The 18,880-nt window shown below is 40.3% G+C and overlaps 1 protein-coding gene and 1 long non-coding RNA gene across 9 annotated transcripts in view; one reads left to right on the top strand and one right to left on the bottom strand.

Moving 5' to 3' along the window:
* ARHGAP26 (Rho GTPase activating protein 26) overlaps positions 1-18,880 on the top strand; it is a 387,242-nt gene that overhangs the window by 262,738 nt on the left and 105,624 nt on the right. The window lies entirely within an intron of this gene.
* Positions 1-18,880, bottom strand: part of LOC128344701 (uncharacterized) — a 42,359-nt gene that overhangs the window by 2,586 nt on the left and 20,893 nt on the right. Inside the window, exon 2 of the long non-coding RNA XR_008315995.1 lies at positions 11,719-11,820. This is a non-coding gene — a long non-coding RNA (uncharacterized LOC128344701). The remainder of the gene's footprint in view (positions 1-11,718; positions 11,821-18,880) is intronic.

The raw sequence follows: 18,880 nt of genomic DNA on the forward strand, positions 1-18,880 counted from the left end.
GACAGAAAGCTTGGTAAGAGGATAAGCAGGATAAGTGAAAGGCCATTTGAAAACAGTTAGGTTTTTAGAAGGGATTTGAAAGTGGTGTGTGTGTGTGTGTGTGTGTGTGTGTGTGTGTGTGTGTGTGTGTGTGTGTGAATTCTGAATATTTTAATATGTTTATAGAAAGATTGTGCCATCGGGTCGGTGTGGACTCCTGCTGATCACAGAGCCATGTTATTTTCTTGGTAGAATACAGGAGGAGTTTACCATTGCCTTTCTCCCACGCAGTATGCGATCAGGCAGCAGCAATATAGGAAGGTGCTGAAAGGCATCAGCCTTTCAGCACCTTCCTATATTGCTGCTGCCTGATGTAGGAGTTTCCCATGTTCTTGGAAACACAAACAATACTCATAATATTTCCATTTCGTTGTCAGACATTCCTGACTCTCACTTTGAAGTTTGTTAGGAATTATTTTTTTGGTCAAGTCATTAGAAAATAATACGGAAATATGAGATTGCCATATATTGAATGCCATACTAGCTACAGTGGACTTTAGTTCTTTGCAGATTTGTTTATATTATTGATGGGTAAGTGGGGGAGATGCCAAGAAAATGCACATTGTGCTTAACTTATGTGTGCCCATCTTACTAGGGAATACAGAAAATATTTAATGGATATAAGATGTAGTAGGTACTTAGAATGATGGTTCAGCCCTGGGGAAATGTATAGATCCAGCCAAACTGAAACCTTGGATCTAGTAACCATCTAGGACTGCTACTTTAAGTATGCCTATTAAAGAATCGTTGACATTATTCACAACACAGAATGTGGCAACTGCTCCCTTATCACAGGGCAGAGACTGGTATCCACAGTTCCAAATTGGAGGACATTTTGAAATATTGGTGACTTAGGAGGAACAAAATGTTTATCTTCCCTATACAGTATCCCTTCAGCTGTAGAATTTGCAAGACAAGGGAAGGATATCTGCTTATGGCTGTGTCTGTGTGATTTCCACTATTTGCCATGTATCTTGTCAGGGGGAGAAGGGGAGTGTACAGACCAACCTGTATATTTAATAAAGCTGAGACTGGACAAGAAAGGTTGGTGCTTGATACGATTCACCAAGGAGACCATGTATAGGAAGTTGGCACAGATATGAGCCCACACAGTTCTGAACCATTCTCACATTAAAGGCTCTTCAGGCCTCTTATAAAAGAATCACTTTCCCAGAAAGAATGAGGTTAATAATTTTAGTCATAAAATAGCATGTTCCAAAATCAGAAATAATGTTGGTTTGTGCTCATTTCCCCCCTTTTACCTTTCTGTTTATCAGTTATCTATTATTTAAACTGGTGATACCTTGAACTTGTTCTTTGTAGACAAAGGTAGCCTTGTCTGCCAATATAAATGTTCTTACATGGTGACTATTAACAGCATGCAGTGTGGGTAAATCTTCAGCTCACTTAGCTTTTACTTCAGTAAGGTTGTTGGGTATGTTAGTGTAAACATTGCACATTGTTTCTTGAAGGCCAGCAATCTTTGTTTTCTATCAAGTTGAATAGGAGCACTTCTGCTCTGCAAAGTAGGTCACTGGGTGTTGGACTGGTGCCAAGAGTTGAGCCTTGGGTACTTCAAGTAGGAGCTCTGGAATGTCTCATGACTGGCATGTGTGGAGGAAGTGGTGACTGGAATGAATAAAAGTTATATTCCTCTCTTAGACCTCTTGTTTTTAAAGCCCATTGTCTCTTTGGAATGAGATGAGGGCATGTAATAGACTATAATTAGAGATAATGTGGAACAGCAAAATAAACCAGCTGGGATAAAAACATGACTTTTTTTCAAATTTTCATAATTAACATTTACGTTCCTGGTTACACAAACATTTATGTATGATCATAATATTATGTGATTTTTTTCCCCAGTAAGTTGGAACCAACTGTCTTGACATATTGCTACGTATGAAGCATTTCCTTCTCTTGATAGCCATTTCCAACTGTACTTGTCAGTTTTCTGAGATAATTGTTTGCAAATCCATGTCACAGAGAAATGGAGGCAATTTACAATGCTGAATTAATAATAGGATTTAAGAAAGAAATGTTTTTGATTGGCTGTTCTAATGAGAGGAAAAAACCTTGTATAAATATGTATTGTCAAATGAAAGTTCTAGTGCAAATAACTCTATATTATCAAAGCTTCAAAAATGAAATCTTTACATATTATATGCCATTAGATGTGTGTCATTCAATTAAGTTGTTAAAAAATTTCAATGTAATTTCACAGATAGATTGCATTTCTTACACACAAATGCATCAGTCTTCGCTCTTGATTGAATATAAATCTATTTGTAAGTGGGAAGGATGACAAAAACTTACAATTGTATAATAGCCTCCTTAACTTCCTATATGGACTTCAGCAGAATTGGTCATTATGCGAAAGTATTTCAGAGTAATTGTTCACAGGGGTGTGACAAAATAGCTTGTTTCCATTTTTTGTTTTGGATTTTTTTGACATGGTGACCACATTTTAAAATAATGTATTTGGTTGTTTTTAATTATACAGTTGCTGTTCATTGGTGGTTCTGGGCTGTGTCCAGAATTGCTTCAAGGTGCCATAATCTCACACTGCTTTTTGAGGCTATTCTCACGTGCAGTGGAAACCAGGCTAAGGGAGCCCAGCCTGGTTTCCACCGTGCATGTGAACTGCCGGGCGCTGTGCAGCTCCCGGCAGCAAGCCCTCTTAACCCCCCCCCCCAAATGAGGTTAGCAGAGCAAACACTCAGTTAACCCTGTTTATCTGGTTGGGTGTTGCATGCACGTGGGGCATTCTTGGACTTCCAGGAGCCGGGAAGCCCCCAATCCCCACCGCCCCTACTGGCTCCATGACGGAGCCTATGCCGTGACGTCTCTATACCTACCAAGATTAGAATCGTTCGGACAGTGGTTTTTCCTGTGACTCTATGGATGCGAAAGCTGGACTTTGAAGAAGCAAGATAGAAAAAGCATTGACGCTTTTGAACTTTGGTGCTGGAGAAGACTTTTGAGGATACCATGGGCAGCCAGGAAAACAAACAAATGGATCATAGAACAGATCAATCCAGAATTTTCACTCGAGTCACAAATGACCAGGCTCAAACTATCACACACACTTATGCGAAAATCCAGCTCCCTTGAGAAGTTCATAATGCTGGGAAAAGTTGAAGGAAATAGAAGAAGAGGACAACCGGTAGCAACGTGGATGGACTCAATTACGACAGCAATGAATGCACCACTGAGAGACCTAAAAGGCCAAGCTGAAGACAGATCATCCTGGAGAAATCTATCTATGTGGTCGCTAAGAGTCAACACCTACTTGACAGCACTTAATCAATCAATCAATGGTACAGAGGTCTGTGCATACAATAGCAGCTGGTGCCCTGGAGTATATTGCTTTAACTAATTTTTTTTTTAATCTGTTAAATTGAATAGAGGTCATTCAGGAGATATTATTGCACCAATGAAGGGTGTGTGTTGATTGGATGATCAGCTCACCCCCTTCATTGATGCATTAATTTCTCCTGAATGACCTTTGTTCAATTTAAGAGATTTTAAAAGATACTTAATGCAATATATTCTAGGTAATATAAGCAATATACACCATCTGCCATTGAACATACAAACTTCTGTGTTACACAGAGCACTGCCAGAAGATCTCTATATAACTCAAAAGTCTCATCTCTCACCAACTGATGTATACCTTCTTCAAAATGATGTGGAACTCTTCTGGCAGAAGTCTCTATATCCCAAAACTTTGTTCACACTTAACGCATATATTAAAAATATATCACCTTATAAATTTTTAAATCCCTTATTCCCTGGAAGGAATACAGCAGCAACTGTGTGCTCACATCAAGCCTTTCTTACTGTTTCTTTTCCTTCCCTCTCCTTTGCCTCTGTGTTGAAATTTAGATTACAACTACATTTCAGAGACTGAAATTTTTAGAGATTGATTGGGGACTAGTTCACCACTAGTCACCCACACACACACTCCCTTCTCTCTCGTAATGTTGTTCAAAATTGCTATAAATGTCGATGGCCTACCTGCCAACATGTCCCTATTTTCCCATTCACCTGATTGGGAAAATAGGGACATGTTGGCAGGTATGAAAGTGTTGTTAATCTTTTCTGCAGGTTGCTTCCTCCTTATTCTAAATGGTCCCCTCTAGTTCTATAAAACAGTAGCTAGCTGTTTACAGCCAAGAATGAGAGTTACACAACCCACAATGGCACTGTGCCATGAGCATTTATTTTGGTTTTCTGTTGTCTTCCTTGCCTTGGTTTGGATGGTAAACCTGCTTTGTTTCCCCTCTTTCATTGCCAAAAGACGACATTGCATGATTCTGCTTTAAAGAGGTCATCATGTCCTGACAGAAGCAAACTCGCTTCCTATCTGGTGTTTCCTTTGGGTTCACAGCCAACAAAAAAATTGATATATCTTTCTGAAGCTTCAGCAGGCATACCTGCTTAAGGGACTGTTAACACAGAGATATCACTGGAGAGGCCCCTTTTTATTCTGAAAAAACAAAGCAAGTAATTGGATTGATATGTGTGGACTTGGGCTTAGCTTATACCCCTCAGAAATTATGCACAAGAAGCAACCATATATAAAACTCATTAACCTCCCACCCCTGGGTGGAATTGCCTGCCCCAAGTCCCCATACTTCTAAAATGTCTGCCCGTGCATTTTCACTAGGCTGTATATTTCTTTTGTCCTTGTTGCTGTTTGGCTGATTTGTGTATTCAGGAAACTGTTAGCATCCAAGATTGTCTGGAAATTTCCAATGAACTCTGGAATCTTTGAGACATTACATATTTTTTGGACTGTGTTGTATAAATTGGGAGTTTTGATCTTGCATGGATAAAATGTATACCTATGGTTAGAAACTGATTTTTAAAATATTGGTATTTTCAATTTAGTGGGGGCTGAAGGGCCAGTAGCATTGATTCTGCTTACTAATTGGGTCTTTCATAAGCCAAAATAGCTCTTGAAACCACCACCACCATTGTTAACAGCAAGATATGCTTCGCAGAGTCCTCTGAGTGAGTGTGTGAGTGCTTTGATTTATCAAATGTATATCATCTTTCAGTACAAATATTTCTAGGACAAATTAAAAGTTGTTTTGTACCTTAGCTGCTCACTAGGGTTTTTTGAGGTGCCTCTGATAAACGCACCTTGAGTTTTGTCCACTTTAGGTTTGTATGTCATTGCTACCGTATTTACCCGAATCAAGAATGACTCTGAATTTAAGATGATCCCTTTAACAAGCTAGGGTTAAACACAGGTTATATCTGCATTGACTTGAAAAGAACAGGACTCTGAATTTAAGATGACCTCCTGATTTCTAATATCAAGAAACTTGGGGGGGGGAATAATCTGGGATTCAGGTAAATACAATAAATGGTGTCTGGCAGAGTTAACAATGAAGGCTATAGAGGCTGGCAAAGTAATAAAAGGTTGCAAGGAAGGAACATAAGAGATTACTGGGCTATTGTGTGGCAGATCACTTCTGTTGTGTGATCAGGGCAGTTGATGTCTAAGCTTGGGATAGGAATCAAATATCAGCTTTCTAGTGACAAAAAATATCACCTCAGGAGTGTTAACTTTTAAGAGGAGGTTATCTGAAAATTCTTGTGCATTCTACAAATAAACCACTGGAGTTTGCATGAACCTTACAATTGAAATAGTGAGGCTGTTCTCACAACTAGCCCAATCCAGCCTGCGGCAGCCCAGCCTGAATTAGGTTGGTCGTGAGAAGCGGTGGGATCCTCGCAAATCTCTCCGCTCCCTGCCCGCCTAACCGTCTAAACAAACCCAGCTGCTAGCTGATGTTAAGAGTGCAGTTGCACCCTTAACCCAGCTGCAAGATATCGTGTGTCTCCTCGGGCTGAGTTCAGCCCAAAGAGAAACAGAGACGGGTGCATAGAGTGCCTGTCTGACAAGGAAATTCCTCAATACAAAGCATGTCCCCACACTGCATTGTGGGATGCCTGGAGGTCGGAACAACAAGTTCCAGCCACGAATCCCTCCACCCTGCTCTGTGCTTCATCTGTGGGGAAGGTAAGGTTTACCTTACCTTCCCCACACGCCCGCACACCCTGCCGATCATGAGAATCATCTCAGTAACTAGCTCTACTGGATTTCAAACAGGATTTCAAGGAGATCAGGGTTTCAAAGGAGCAAACAGAAATATACATGAGAAGAAATAAGCAAGATGGATTTTTGTAGAAAAATATTTAAATATTATATGAGCTAAGCAGGAAGACCACAAGGTTTTATCTCAAATTGAAGCATTCCTTTTGTTACTGGTCTGGTTTGTGAGGTAAGACATTTTTGAGGGGTGTTTAAGGAATGTTTTTTATCCGTTGCCCTGGGTTTCTGTAGGCTTTGGTTTATTTCAAAGTTAAACTAGGGCAGTGGTTAAAAGAGTACGGTATCAGTTATCTCAAAATGATTGTGTAACCAAGTTGCTTGCCTAGTTTGATTGTGTTTAACGGAAACCACCTGTAAACTGCTGTTTGAAAAACAATAATTCAAGACCCATAATCCTCTTGCCAGGCTTCCATTTATGAACTATCCAAGCTGCTTTAAAATTCCTTCATTTTTGCTGTAAAACATTGGGGTGGAGTGGCTTTTGCTTTAGACCTTCTGGGAAAAACTGTACACATTGAGTTTTGTTGAACCAACATAGCAACAATTCTGATTTTTTGCTGCTTCTTGCTGTTTTCGGAACTGGTGCTCATTTGCCTCATTTAAATAGTTGTTGCATTAAAAACCCTACATTTTCTTTCTCTTCCCCCAACTCCCATTGTATTTACATTTTCATTATGTTTTTCAGTTCTGATCTTTTCCCCCCTTTTCTTTTTGCCCTAAAGAGACTATAAGTGGGTTGTCTGGCTATGATTTCCTTAACGATTTCACCTTTCCACAGAACCTTGATAAACCTTTCCTCGCACCACTGCCTTTGCCAGAATCCCGAAGCTACACAGGCTTTCACAAGCACTATTATTGATACCCTGTGATAGCTAGAGGCACTTACTGATGGCAGTGAGGTCTTAGGGAAGAGACACAGAACAGCAACTGTGGGTGGTGGGTGGGCGAGCGGGTGGTGGGTGTGAGAAGGGACGGTCCACCAGAAAAACTGATGCAGTGTCATATCCACACAGATGCTCCAAGCTCCTAGGGCAGATCGCATGCAAATTAATTGCAGCAGGTGTTTCTGGAAGCTGTTACCTGCCCGGAAAGGTGGTGTCTGGTAAAGTCATGTGACTGCCACCTTTGGTCAGGAAGAGTGACCTGCATTTTAAGCATGCAAACTTAAAGATAGGGTGGCCCTATCCACCCCCAGCACAGTACCTCCAGTGACTGTTGCTGGTGTATATCTTATGTTTCTTTTTAGATTGTGAGCCCTTTGGGGACAGGGATCCATTTTGCTTATATTATTTATTTATTATTTCTCTGTGTAAACTGCCCTGAACCATTTTTGGAAGGGCGGTATAGAAATCAAATGAATAAATAATAAATAAATAGAAGTGGGGGATTTATGCATATAGTTTATGCAAGATCCAGAACACACAGGGGAAAGAGGGCTTGCTCCAATATGGTACTATCCCTTTAAATGCTTGAATTATAGGGATGTGGCATCCCCATTGCCAAGCAGCGGCAAGAGGAGCAAGGAGCCAGCAGAGGGCAGAGCATCAGCTCTGAGAGGTGGCCAGTGAGAAATGTGACCACCCTAGATCTGATGCATTTCTGGGCTGCTCTGAGTTGACCTCTCTATGGTTGCAGGAGAACCTTGTGCACAAAACCCAGGCTGTAGTGGCAGCAGAATTTGGACAATGATGCCTTCGAACTTGCAGCAGCAAAACTTAGTACAAACCGAGGGTTCACATTCAGGTTTGGAAGAGAAAATGGAACCACAGTTGGATGACGAAACTGTGGCTTCATGCATTTGGGTGATCACAAACTGCAGCCTCTATCACATTTTATCTCTAGTTTGGTGTTATGTCCAAACAGGTCCTATGTCTTGTCCCAGACCCCTGATTACCCCTCCTTGACCATGCTTAACCTTACTTAGCTGTGTAGCTTCTACTGGTGTCTCTGTCAACACACAAGGAGCATCTTTTCTACCTCAGCCAAAATACACTGGCTGAGTTGTTCTAAAGATTGAAGGAAAACTAAAGCAGCTAGCCTGGCACAGCCATAAAGAACAATGACAGTTTCCCTTCATCCTTCACCACCGAGCAGTGAAGTCCTTTTGTTTTTTCCCCTTCATTACTTATTAGCTACAGACTCTGGCAACTTGCCTTATAAAAAGCTAATATCCATTTACAATCATAATTAAAACTGCTGTTATGAAGAATCTAGCTGATTGTTCCTTGATTTTTAAAAAATTGTCCATTAACCTGATGTCTTTCATATGTCTCACAATGTAATTATGTGCAATGAAAGAGTTTTCTGTTTTGACTTTAGGTCTCTCCTGCTATGACTAAAAGAACAGTGCATTTCAGTTAAATCTTCTAATATTACTTTGATCAAGATATATATCTCAAATTTTGGGTGATTTTAAAAGCTTGCTAAGTCTTACATGATAGATATTTTCTCTCTCTTCTAGTAACCATTTGTTTAAACAATGCAGTTCTGTTGTATGTATCCTTTACAGGCAGCTTTGACAAAGCCAATGATGGTCTTCCTGCTTCCTCTTTTTGGCAGAATAGGGACTATGTGGGCGAATCTGTTGCATGGTTGTAAGTGTGGGATGAGCTGTTTAAGTGCGTTGAGAGTTGAAGCAAAGATCTTCAGGTCCCATAAGCGTATTTATATGTGCAGGCTAACCCAGGCTACTGCAGCCCATCCTGGATTAGCCTGCACATGTGAAGTGTTGGGAGTGAGGTCACTTATGGAGCTGCCCCCACCAAGCCCTTGCTCCGCACCAAGCCCCATTCTTGAACCCAGCTTTTAGCCGAGGTTACGTGAACCACAAGCCGGCAATCATCTGGGCAATTTCCGCCGGGTTTTCTGCCATTGGGAAACATGCTAAAAATATATATGACTATAAGCATGGAACTTATTTAAAACCACAATACTAGAAGCACAGTTGGAATGTATACCTAGAAGGAGGAAAGATACCACCAAGTTCAGGAGCCGATCTCCTTGTAAAAATCTGTAATTTGTGGATTGTACATGTGTACAATTGTACATTGTATATGTGTGGATTGCTAACTGGTTGAAAGACAGGAAACAGAGGGTAGGTATAAATGGAGAGTTTTCACAATGGAGGGAAGGAAGAAGTGGGGTCCCCCAGGGATCTGTACTGGGACCGGTGCTTTTTAATTTATTCATAAATGATCTAGAAGCAGGGGTAAGCAGTGATGTGGCCAGATTTTCAGATGATACCAAACTCTTCTGGTTAGTGAAATCCAAAACAGATTGTGAGCAGCTCCAAAAGGATCTCTCCAAACTGGGGGAGTGGGCAACAAAATGGCAAATGCGGTTCAATGTTAGCAAGTGTAAAGTGATGCACATTGGGACGAAAAACCCCAACTTCAAGTGGGCCACCTCCAACCTCAAAGGCAGGATGCCTCTGAGTACTAGTTGCAGGGGAGTAATGGCAGGAGAGAGGGCATGCCCTCAACTCCTGTCTGTGGCTTCCAGCGGCATCTGGTGGGCCACTGTGAGAAACAGGATCCTGGACTAGATGGGCCTTGGGCCTGATTCAGCAGGGCTGTTCTTATGTTCTTATGTCCCTACAATCAGGCTCTGTACCATAGGACTGGAAAGGAGCCAATGTAACTCCAGTTTTCAAAAAAGGGATCCAGGGGGGAATTGGGAAATTACAGTCTGGTCAGCTTAACTTCAGGCCACTCAAAGAGCAGGGCTGTACATCATCCCAGGGCTAAAACTGCCTCTAGCATCCAGTTCAGCTTACCTGAGAACTACAGCTGGATACTGTGAAAAAATATCTGCTGTACTGCATGTTGTTGATGTCATATTCTCTGAAGAGAACATTTATGGGATGTTGTATATAATGTCAGAATGCAACATAAATAAATTTATTTGATTGGGAAGCTGCACCTATTGAATTTTTATCTGGACACATCACTCTCCAGCCCAATGTTGAGCTAAAAGACCAAAGCAAAGTATGGATGTATGGAGCCAAATTTGCTATACAAGACTGTACAAAGTATTCCTTTAGTTTTTCTGTAAATACAACATTCAAAAGCCTATTGTTTTGTACAAGACTTCCAGCCGACAAACATAAACTGTTGGGGGATGGAGGGGAAGGCCTTAGAAGCTAGAAAAGACCTATTGATGAAAGGAACTGTAGCAAAGCTTTCATATTAATTTTTTAAAATCATATTTTATACTGCCCTGTATAAAATCTCAGGGTGGTTTATAGTTTACAATACCCATTAGATATCACTTCTTATAGCTTAGCCATTTTACAAGACTTGCACTGTAGACACTGGAAGATGGTGTACTTTATTACAGCTGTTGCCAGATTGTGAGCCCCTTTTGGATAGGAAACTATATTATTTTTTATTTATTTTCCATAAATAAAACCAATTCTCAATTTTGCTTTGATAATTGTTATTAAAAAGCAGTATGCAAATATTCGTAGTAGTTGTAATTTGACTCCCTTCCCATCCAGATTTTTGATGTTTTAAATATAAGCTCAAGTATATGTTTTATTATGGCATATGTTTTTTGTGAGGAAAGCAAATACAATTTCTACCCTACTCCAGGAGTTATTTTCCAGATTGTTGCATTTCAGATTGTTAGTTGAACATACTTTACATCTGCAAGAATGCTTTTATAGCTGAAGGACACAAATCCTGCCTTATGGTTTTCCACCATATATAGAAGTGGCTTTTTAAAAGAAGTGTAATTTTTTTTTTTTACAAGAAGTTGTATTTATTTCAGCAATTACTAGCCCATTGCTAAAAATCTATCATTCCTGGAAGCTATTAGAAATGAGTTGGTCTATAAAAGCTTCGTGCACAGCTTGTTCTTACAGTGATTTATGTCAAAAGGAAAACCAATATAGCAGTCTGTTACATTCTCAAAAAGTAGTTAATAAATGTAGTTAAATCTCTGGAAGAAAAATATGGTAAGCCTTAAGAAAAGTAAATATGACATTGTTCAGAGTCTGCTTTATGTTTTTGAAAAGTAATAACATCCAGAGTAAGTATAACATCTAAACCATGTAACTCTGCAAATATGTACTACAACCCTGTACTCAGGTACATGCACACAGTTTCTGCTGAAAAAAATGAGACATAAATTGAACTATATTAAATATGTGCAATTGGGGGTTGGATTCAATCCTGCATTTACAATATAATCTGTTGGTTTGTCCAAACCTAGACATTACATATGACACTGGGATGCCAGTGAAAACACCATTCCTGAAACCTGTAGGTATTGTTTAACATCCAGACTAACACTGCACTAGGTTGCACAAGTGCAAAGATTTAGCTCTAGCTAGTTGTGCTAGGTCAGGAACTTGCATTCCAGACTAGTGTTGCACCCAATACAACAGGGTGCACTTCCCCAACCTGTGTCATGCCTCCTGCTGTGAAACCTCTCCCTCAGTTCCTATGTGTTGCAGGGAATAATACAAAGTGCTCTAGTGGAAGGAAATCTCAAGAGAGAGCAACTTTCAGCATCAGCTCAGTTATGCATCCTTCTTACATACGCACATCTGTGTTGAACTAGTACGATGTTCATCTAGATTTCAGCTGTTCTGATCTTGTATTGCAGTGTTGTCAGATGTGTTCCCATGTCTCTGTTCACTTCGTTGGCTAAGAGATGAATACACAACATGTTGGCATCACAACATGCGGTAGGAATTCATATCATCATGTTGTGCATTTCTCTGTAGGATTATGTTGGGGAAAGAACTCACTGTGGGGTTAACATTTTTGCAACATTCTCATGTTGCACCTAACATGTAGTTGCAGGCTAGTGGACTGAAATCCACTAGTAGAGTGCTGTTTATCATCCAAAGTCCTAAAACAGATTCAGAGTTATTAGTGCGTTAGTGTGTCTATGTAGTGAATAACAACATTTTTTCCTCCATTCACCCACGTATAACAGGATGCTTAATCTGAAGTTCAAAAGTTCTGCGTATACTTTAGGAATAACACATACATGTACTTTACATGTTATACCTGGGCATAGCAGATACATACACAAACCTCTCATCTAGATTAAAATGTACATAGTGTACAATTTGTCACATGTCCTTTTAAAACACTTGGAAGCAGCGACTCAATTCTCTGTGGTAGCCATATCTGAATATTTGAAAAGGACACAAATAAGTATTTTACATGCATGCATATCAGCCCTGGAATGAAGTTCATGAATTCAGGTTGTCTGTATGCACTGTGAAGGAAAGAACTTGGATCTATTAAACCCTTGCTGCTTTGACAGCTACTCAGCTGGAAATTGGGTAAATTGCTTATTTTCCAAATCAGATATCTCTATCCAGATACAAAACATAAAGTGAGAATCAGCCTTCAGGTACAACAGTTACAAGTAAGCAACTCCATCTTTGTTTGGAGCCTCTGAAGGAGAGGGTTGCTTGATTATGTTGGCATTTTCAAACAAAGGGCTCATCTAGTTTAGTAATTGTGCCTCTGATAATGGGCAATAAAGAATTTTAGTAAAACATAGGGAAAATGCTAAGATTGTGTTCCCTGTATATGCAGACTGCTAAAGTTTTAGGATGTTTTTGTTGTTTGTATAAACCACTTTTAGAACTTTTTAGTTGAAATATGGCATATAAATATGACAATAATAAATATCACTCCAGAAAGCATGGAATTTATTTAAAAGAACAATATTAGAAGCTCAGTTGGAATGTATACCTAGAAGGAGGAAAGGTACCATCAGGTTCTGGAGGATGCCAGCGTGGCTAACAAGTAGAGTCAGGGAAGCAATAAAAGGGAAAAAGACTTCTTTCAGAAAATTGAAGTCCTGCCCAAATGAAGTGAACTGGAAGGAACATAAACGCTGGCAAAAGAAATGCAAAGAGACAATAAGGGATGCAAAGAGAGAGTTTGAGGAGCATATAGCTCAAAGTGTCAAGGAGAATAATAAAAACTTCTATATCAGAAGTAGAAAACCTGCCAGGGAGGCTGTTGGCCTCTTAGATAATGAGGGGGTGAAAGGGATTATTAAAGAGGATAAGGAGATTGCAGAGAAGCTGGATGAGTTCTTTGCATCTGTCTTCACCCTCTCCGGAATTGAGCTTTTCAGGTTTAGAGAACTAGGCCAATTTGAGGTGACAAGGGAAGATGTTCTAAACTGTCTTAAAAAACTAAAAGTTAACAAATCACTAGGGCCAGATGGGACCCACCCAAGAGTTCTGAAGGAACTCACATATGATATTGCCAACCTCCTTGTAAAAATCTGTAACTTGTCTCTACAATCAGGTTCTGTACCAGAAGACTGGAAAGGAGCCAATGTAACTCTGATTTTCAAAAAGTGATCCAGGGGAGATACGGGAAATTACAGGCCAGTCAGCTTAACTTCGATGTCGGGTAAATTGATGAAGAACATACTTAAAGACAAAATTGTTCAACATATAGAAGAAAAGGCCTTGCTGAAGGACAACCAGCATGACTTCTGCAAGGACAAGTCTTGCCTCACTAAACTTTTGGAGTTCTTTGAGAGTGTCAACAGACATGTGGATAAAGGTGATCCTGTTGAGATAGTATACTTGGACTTCCAAAAAGCTTTTGACAAAGTCCCCCACCAAAGGCCCTTGAGTAAACTTAGCAGTCATGGAATAAGGGGACAGGTTCATGAGTGGATCGGTAACTGGTTGAAGGACATGAAAAAGAGAGTAGGAATAAATGGACAGTTTTCACAGTGGAGGTAGGTAGGAAGTGGGGTCCCCCAGGGATCCGTACTGGTACCAAGTGCTCTTTAACTTGTTCATAAATGATCTAGAAGTTGGGGTAAGCAGTGAAGTGGCCAGATTTGCAGGTGACACTAAACTATTTAGGTTAGTGAAATCCCAAAATGAGAAGCTGCAAAAACATCTCCAAACAAAATTGCAAATGCGGTTCAGTGTAACCAAATGTAAAGTGATGCGTATTGGATCATAGAACGCCAAATCCACATATACACTGATGGGATCTGAGCTGTCAGTGACTGAACAGGAGAGGACTCTTGGACTCAGTGTGTAACTCAGTGTGTAACAGCTGTGAAAAAGGCTAATTCCATGCTAGGAATCATTAAGAAGGGGGTTGAAAATAAAAATGCTAATCTCGTAATGCTCTTATATAAATCTATGGTGCGGCCACATAAGGAGTACTGCATACAACTTTGGTCACTGTATCTTAAGAAGGATATTGTAGAACTGGAAAAGGTGCAGAAGAGGGCAACCAAGATGATCAGGGGCCTGGGGCACCTTCCTTATGAGGCTAGGCTACAGCATCTGGGGCTCTTTACCAGAGGTGAAAAGAGATGATTAAGGGGAGACATGATCAGGGTGTATAAAGTTATGCATGGAGTGGAATGGGTGGACAGAAATGTTTCTCCTTCTTTCAGAACACTTGAACCAAGGGTTATTCTATGAAACTGAAGGTTGGGAAATTTAGGATCGACAAGAAGTACTTTTTCACACAGCACATAATTACTCTATGGAATTCTTTGCCATGGGATGTGGTGATGGCCACCACTTGGATGGCTTTAAAAGGGGCTTAGACAAACTTATGGAAGACAGGTCTATCAATGGCTATTAGTCTGGTGGCTGTGGGCCACATCCAGCCTCAGAGGCACAATGCCTCTCAATACCAGTTGCAGAGGAGCAACAACAAGAGGGAGGGCATGCTCATAACCTTTGCCTGTGGGTTCCCCAGAGGCATCTGGTGGGCCACTGTGTGAAACAGGAGGGTGGACTAGATAGGCCTTGGGCCCGATACAGCAGGGCTGTTCTTATATTATTTGTTACTTTTATAGCATGCCCCATCCAAAGGCTCTGGGCAGTGCACAACAAACTTAAAAAGACATAAAAACAAACACCATTTAAAACACACTACTTAGAACAATATACAAACAATTTGAAACAATTTAAAACCAATTAAAATTTGAGAACCTTGGAAGGCCAGGCCAGATGACCTCAATGTGCGCTTTTAAAACAGGCATAATATGGTCTCTCCAGGTTACTCCAAAGACCAGTCTGGCTGCCGTATTTTGAAGTTTCCGATCTACATACAAAGGCAGCCCCACGTAGAGCGCGTTGCAATAGTCAAGCCGGGAGGTTACCAGCTGATGCAACACTGTTTTGAGATCATTCTCTTCTAGGAATGGATGCAGCTGTCGAATCAGCAGAAGCTTTTAGAAAGTGCTCCTAGCCATAGTCTCCACCTGAGATACCATGGTGAGCCCTGTATCCAAGAGCAGTCCCAAGCTGCGTACCTTTTCCTTCTGGGGGAGTGTAACCCCATCCAGCACAGGAAGACCCTCAAATTCCTATCCCCCACAATGAGCACCTCTGCCTTTCTTGGATTCAGCTTATGTTCTTATGACATCCCAAGCAGGAGAAACCAAGCCCTGACTACATTTTTGTTGCTGTGAATTTTACATTATGCTGATTTATATTCTGTCCTTCCTCCAAAGAGTTCAGGTGGCATACATGAGGCATCCCCTTTTGTCCTCACAACAATCCTGGAAGGTGGGTTAGATTGAGAGATAGTCTCTGGTCCAAGGTCACCCAGTGAACTTCATGGCTGAGTGGGAGTGTGAGCCCAGGGCTGACGTACAGCAACAGTCGCTTGGGTATGCATTTGACCTGACGGGACCTGTTTTTTAGCTGTTCTAGTACTTTAAAGAGGGTTGGACTGAACCCCCCTCTGTTGTACTGAAGTGCATGTAGTGACCTATTGTGCTTTGTAGTTCTTAATTATAAAAGGTATGTCCACAAAGTGTTTTAGAAAACTCTGGAAATGAGCCACACTTAAATGATAGGATGGTTAGAGTTGGAACACTGCTACACTTTTCAAAAAATGCATTCTAGTTTTCTTTTACCAGTGGGGGAGATATGTTGAACTATTGGATATTAACTGTGGCTATTGTTTATCTGGGATGTTCATTCTGATTGCGTGATTTCCTAAATGTAGTAACATAGAATGAGGACATAGTAACATAGATTTTCCTAAACAGAGTAACATGGGGTTGCGTGATACCTGCTTCCAGTAATTCTTCTGGAAAATGAAAGGATGGTACACCTGCACCAAAACATTTGTATGTGGGTTTTTCCTCATTATCCAGAAGATAATGTTCAAAGGATGGTCTTGAAGGCATCCCTGTTAAGAGGAGATTGGCTGTGGCTTGGGAGCTACAAAAACGTCATACTGTAGTTAGTGCTGTCTGTAGAATCTTAGCTGTGCCTCTGAGAATCGGCTTAGTTGTAAAGAACACCTTTTTAAAAAACAATGTCTTCCAGCTAGATTTTGATTTCTTCCTTACTGGCTTTGTCAATCTTTTGCTGTGTAATCCACAAATCAGCTAAGCTGCTTTGTTTTCTAGCAAGCTGGTTTAATTAATGAAAGTTGATGGGACGAAGTACACACAAATTGGTTTGCTGCTTGAAACCCTGGAAGTACTGTTTCACACACACTTGTGCCTACAGAATCCACTCCCCCCCCCGTAGAGTGTCTGTGTGTGTGTGCGCGCGCACACACACACACACACACACACACACACACACACACACACACACACACACACTTGTGATGTTGTAACCTAATCATTGAGGATTTACAAAGGGTTGCCCAAGGAAGTCTAATAAGGGAAGAACATGTTTATGTGCAATTAAAGGTTTTTTGTTTTTGTCCCGACTTCCAGCAGACACACTCTTTGCGAAAGAGAAGTGGGATGGGGGTAGAGAAGACTGCTGCTATAGCAACTGTTTTTGTACTTGATTACATGTCTACTATAACCTTGAAGTCTTGAGAGGTTATAATAATATCTGTAAATGGATCAACCTTTGAGTTAGTATATGTTAAAAACTTTAAGGAGGTATATATTTGATAATTTTAATGTTTAAACTTAACATGTATGAAATATGGGCTTTTATAGCTATTCAATTTGCATTTTTTAAAATTTCACATTTTCTATATTAATGTTTCTTATGCATAATCATTTATAACTGAACTAGGGTTTCAGATTTGATACGATTTACAAGTGTGGCTCTAATTACCTCTGTGGCTTACCGAGAATTTTTTTCTCTGAATTACTTTTTCTCCTGCTCCTTCCTCCCTAGGAATAGTAGAACACCTTACACCAATTACTGAACTGTTCTGTATTGCATAATGACGAGAATAGATGCTGGTATTTGTTTTGTGCTGCTGGTACTGTTACCTGTGCATGTCATGTTCTCATCTGTTTTCCCAGAAAATGCATACTGAAAGACATCTGCTCCTCTTATACAAGTGTCCTTTTCCTGGGCCAAGGATGTAGCGGTGACTCAAAGCAATGATGTACCCACATAATTGTTTATGATTGATATGAAGAGAGTAGTCCTTTTAGTGAGGTAGAGAACAAGAGCTACTGCTTGTTTCATGTAATTTCTCTCTTCCCCCACCCCCATTGATTTCTAAATCCTTATTAATAGGATGGATAATCAGTTCCTAAATTGGAGGGACTTGGAAAAGGTTTCCCTATGTTGATTGAATTCAAGCTGTCAGAGTCATAGCAGATGACTTGAAAATTATACATGTTCTAGATTTCTTTGGGAAGGTGTCATGACATCAAACCATTCATACAGTTTACAAATAGCCAACACTTAAAGATTACCCAGCGTGCTTTATGATCTCGTGCTAAATAAAATTGTAAGAAAAATATCTACATTGCAGCTTCCACACAGAAACCACTGCAAATACCTTCTGTGTCACAGTTTCTTCTTTCAGTAGCACTGCTGGCTGTGTTAATTTTACATGGATTCTCTGCATATAGAAAATCTCCACATTAAGACTTCACATATCCAGCAGTTGGTGGCATAGAGACTCTCTAGTGTTGCATGTTACCATATGCTACCACACAGAAGTGTTTTTTCTGTACCTTCTTTGTGGAGACTGCAACATGTGTCAGATCACAGAGTAATTGTTGATGATGCTTTCTACAATACTCCTGCAGAGACAGAAACTTTAGAAATGTAAGTTCCGTTTCTCAAGCCTACCTTTTGGAGGTGCTTTATGAGTAGAAACCCCTGCTAACTTGGCAAAGAGGCAACTTTTAACATGGTGATTCTCTTTATTTAGCAGGGGGAGAGTAACTGCCCCTATCCATCCCCAGCACAGTACCTCCAGTGACTGTTGCTGGTGTCTATCTTCTGTTTCTTTTTAGATTGTGAGCCCTTTGGGGACAGGGATCCATCTTATCTTATTTATTTATTATTCCTCTATGTAAACCACCCTGAGCCATTTTTGGATGGGCGGTATAGAAATAGAATAAATAAATAATAAATAAATAGTTGGTCTATGAGCCATGTTCTTGCTTTGGTGCCATTCAATGTCATACTGATGTAGTGCAAATTTATCCCAGCTTTTTTTTGGTGGCCTAGCATGGTGTTCATTTTTAATTACGTATGGCATCATTGAATTAATCGAAATCATCATCATCATCATCATCACCAATGAAGGTGGGAAACATTCTAGCCAAAACCTCCTTGTTTACAATTAGTTCAATGAAGCTGGGATTACAAATTGTTGTGGTGGAAGAATCTCAATCCAAAGGAAAATATTCCACTGTACTTGATTGGTCAATGCCTAACAGATAGCCTATGCAGTGACGTGCCTCAGCCAAACTGTTTCCTGGACAGAAAATAAGCTTTCAGTTATCTTTTTAGAC

Source organism: Hemicordylus capensis, chromosome 2 (genome assembly GCF_027244095.1).
Source record: "Hemicordylus capensis ecotype Gifberg chromosome 2, rHemCap1.1.pri, whole genome shotgun sequence".
Taxonomy (NCBI): Eukaryota; Metazoa; Chordata; class Lepidosauria; order Squamata; family Cordylidae; genus Hemicordylus; species Hemicordylus capensis.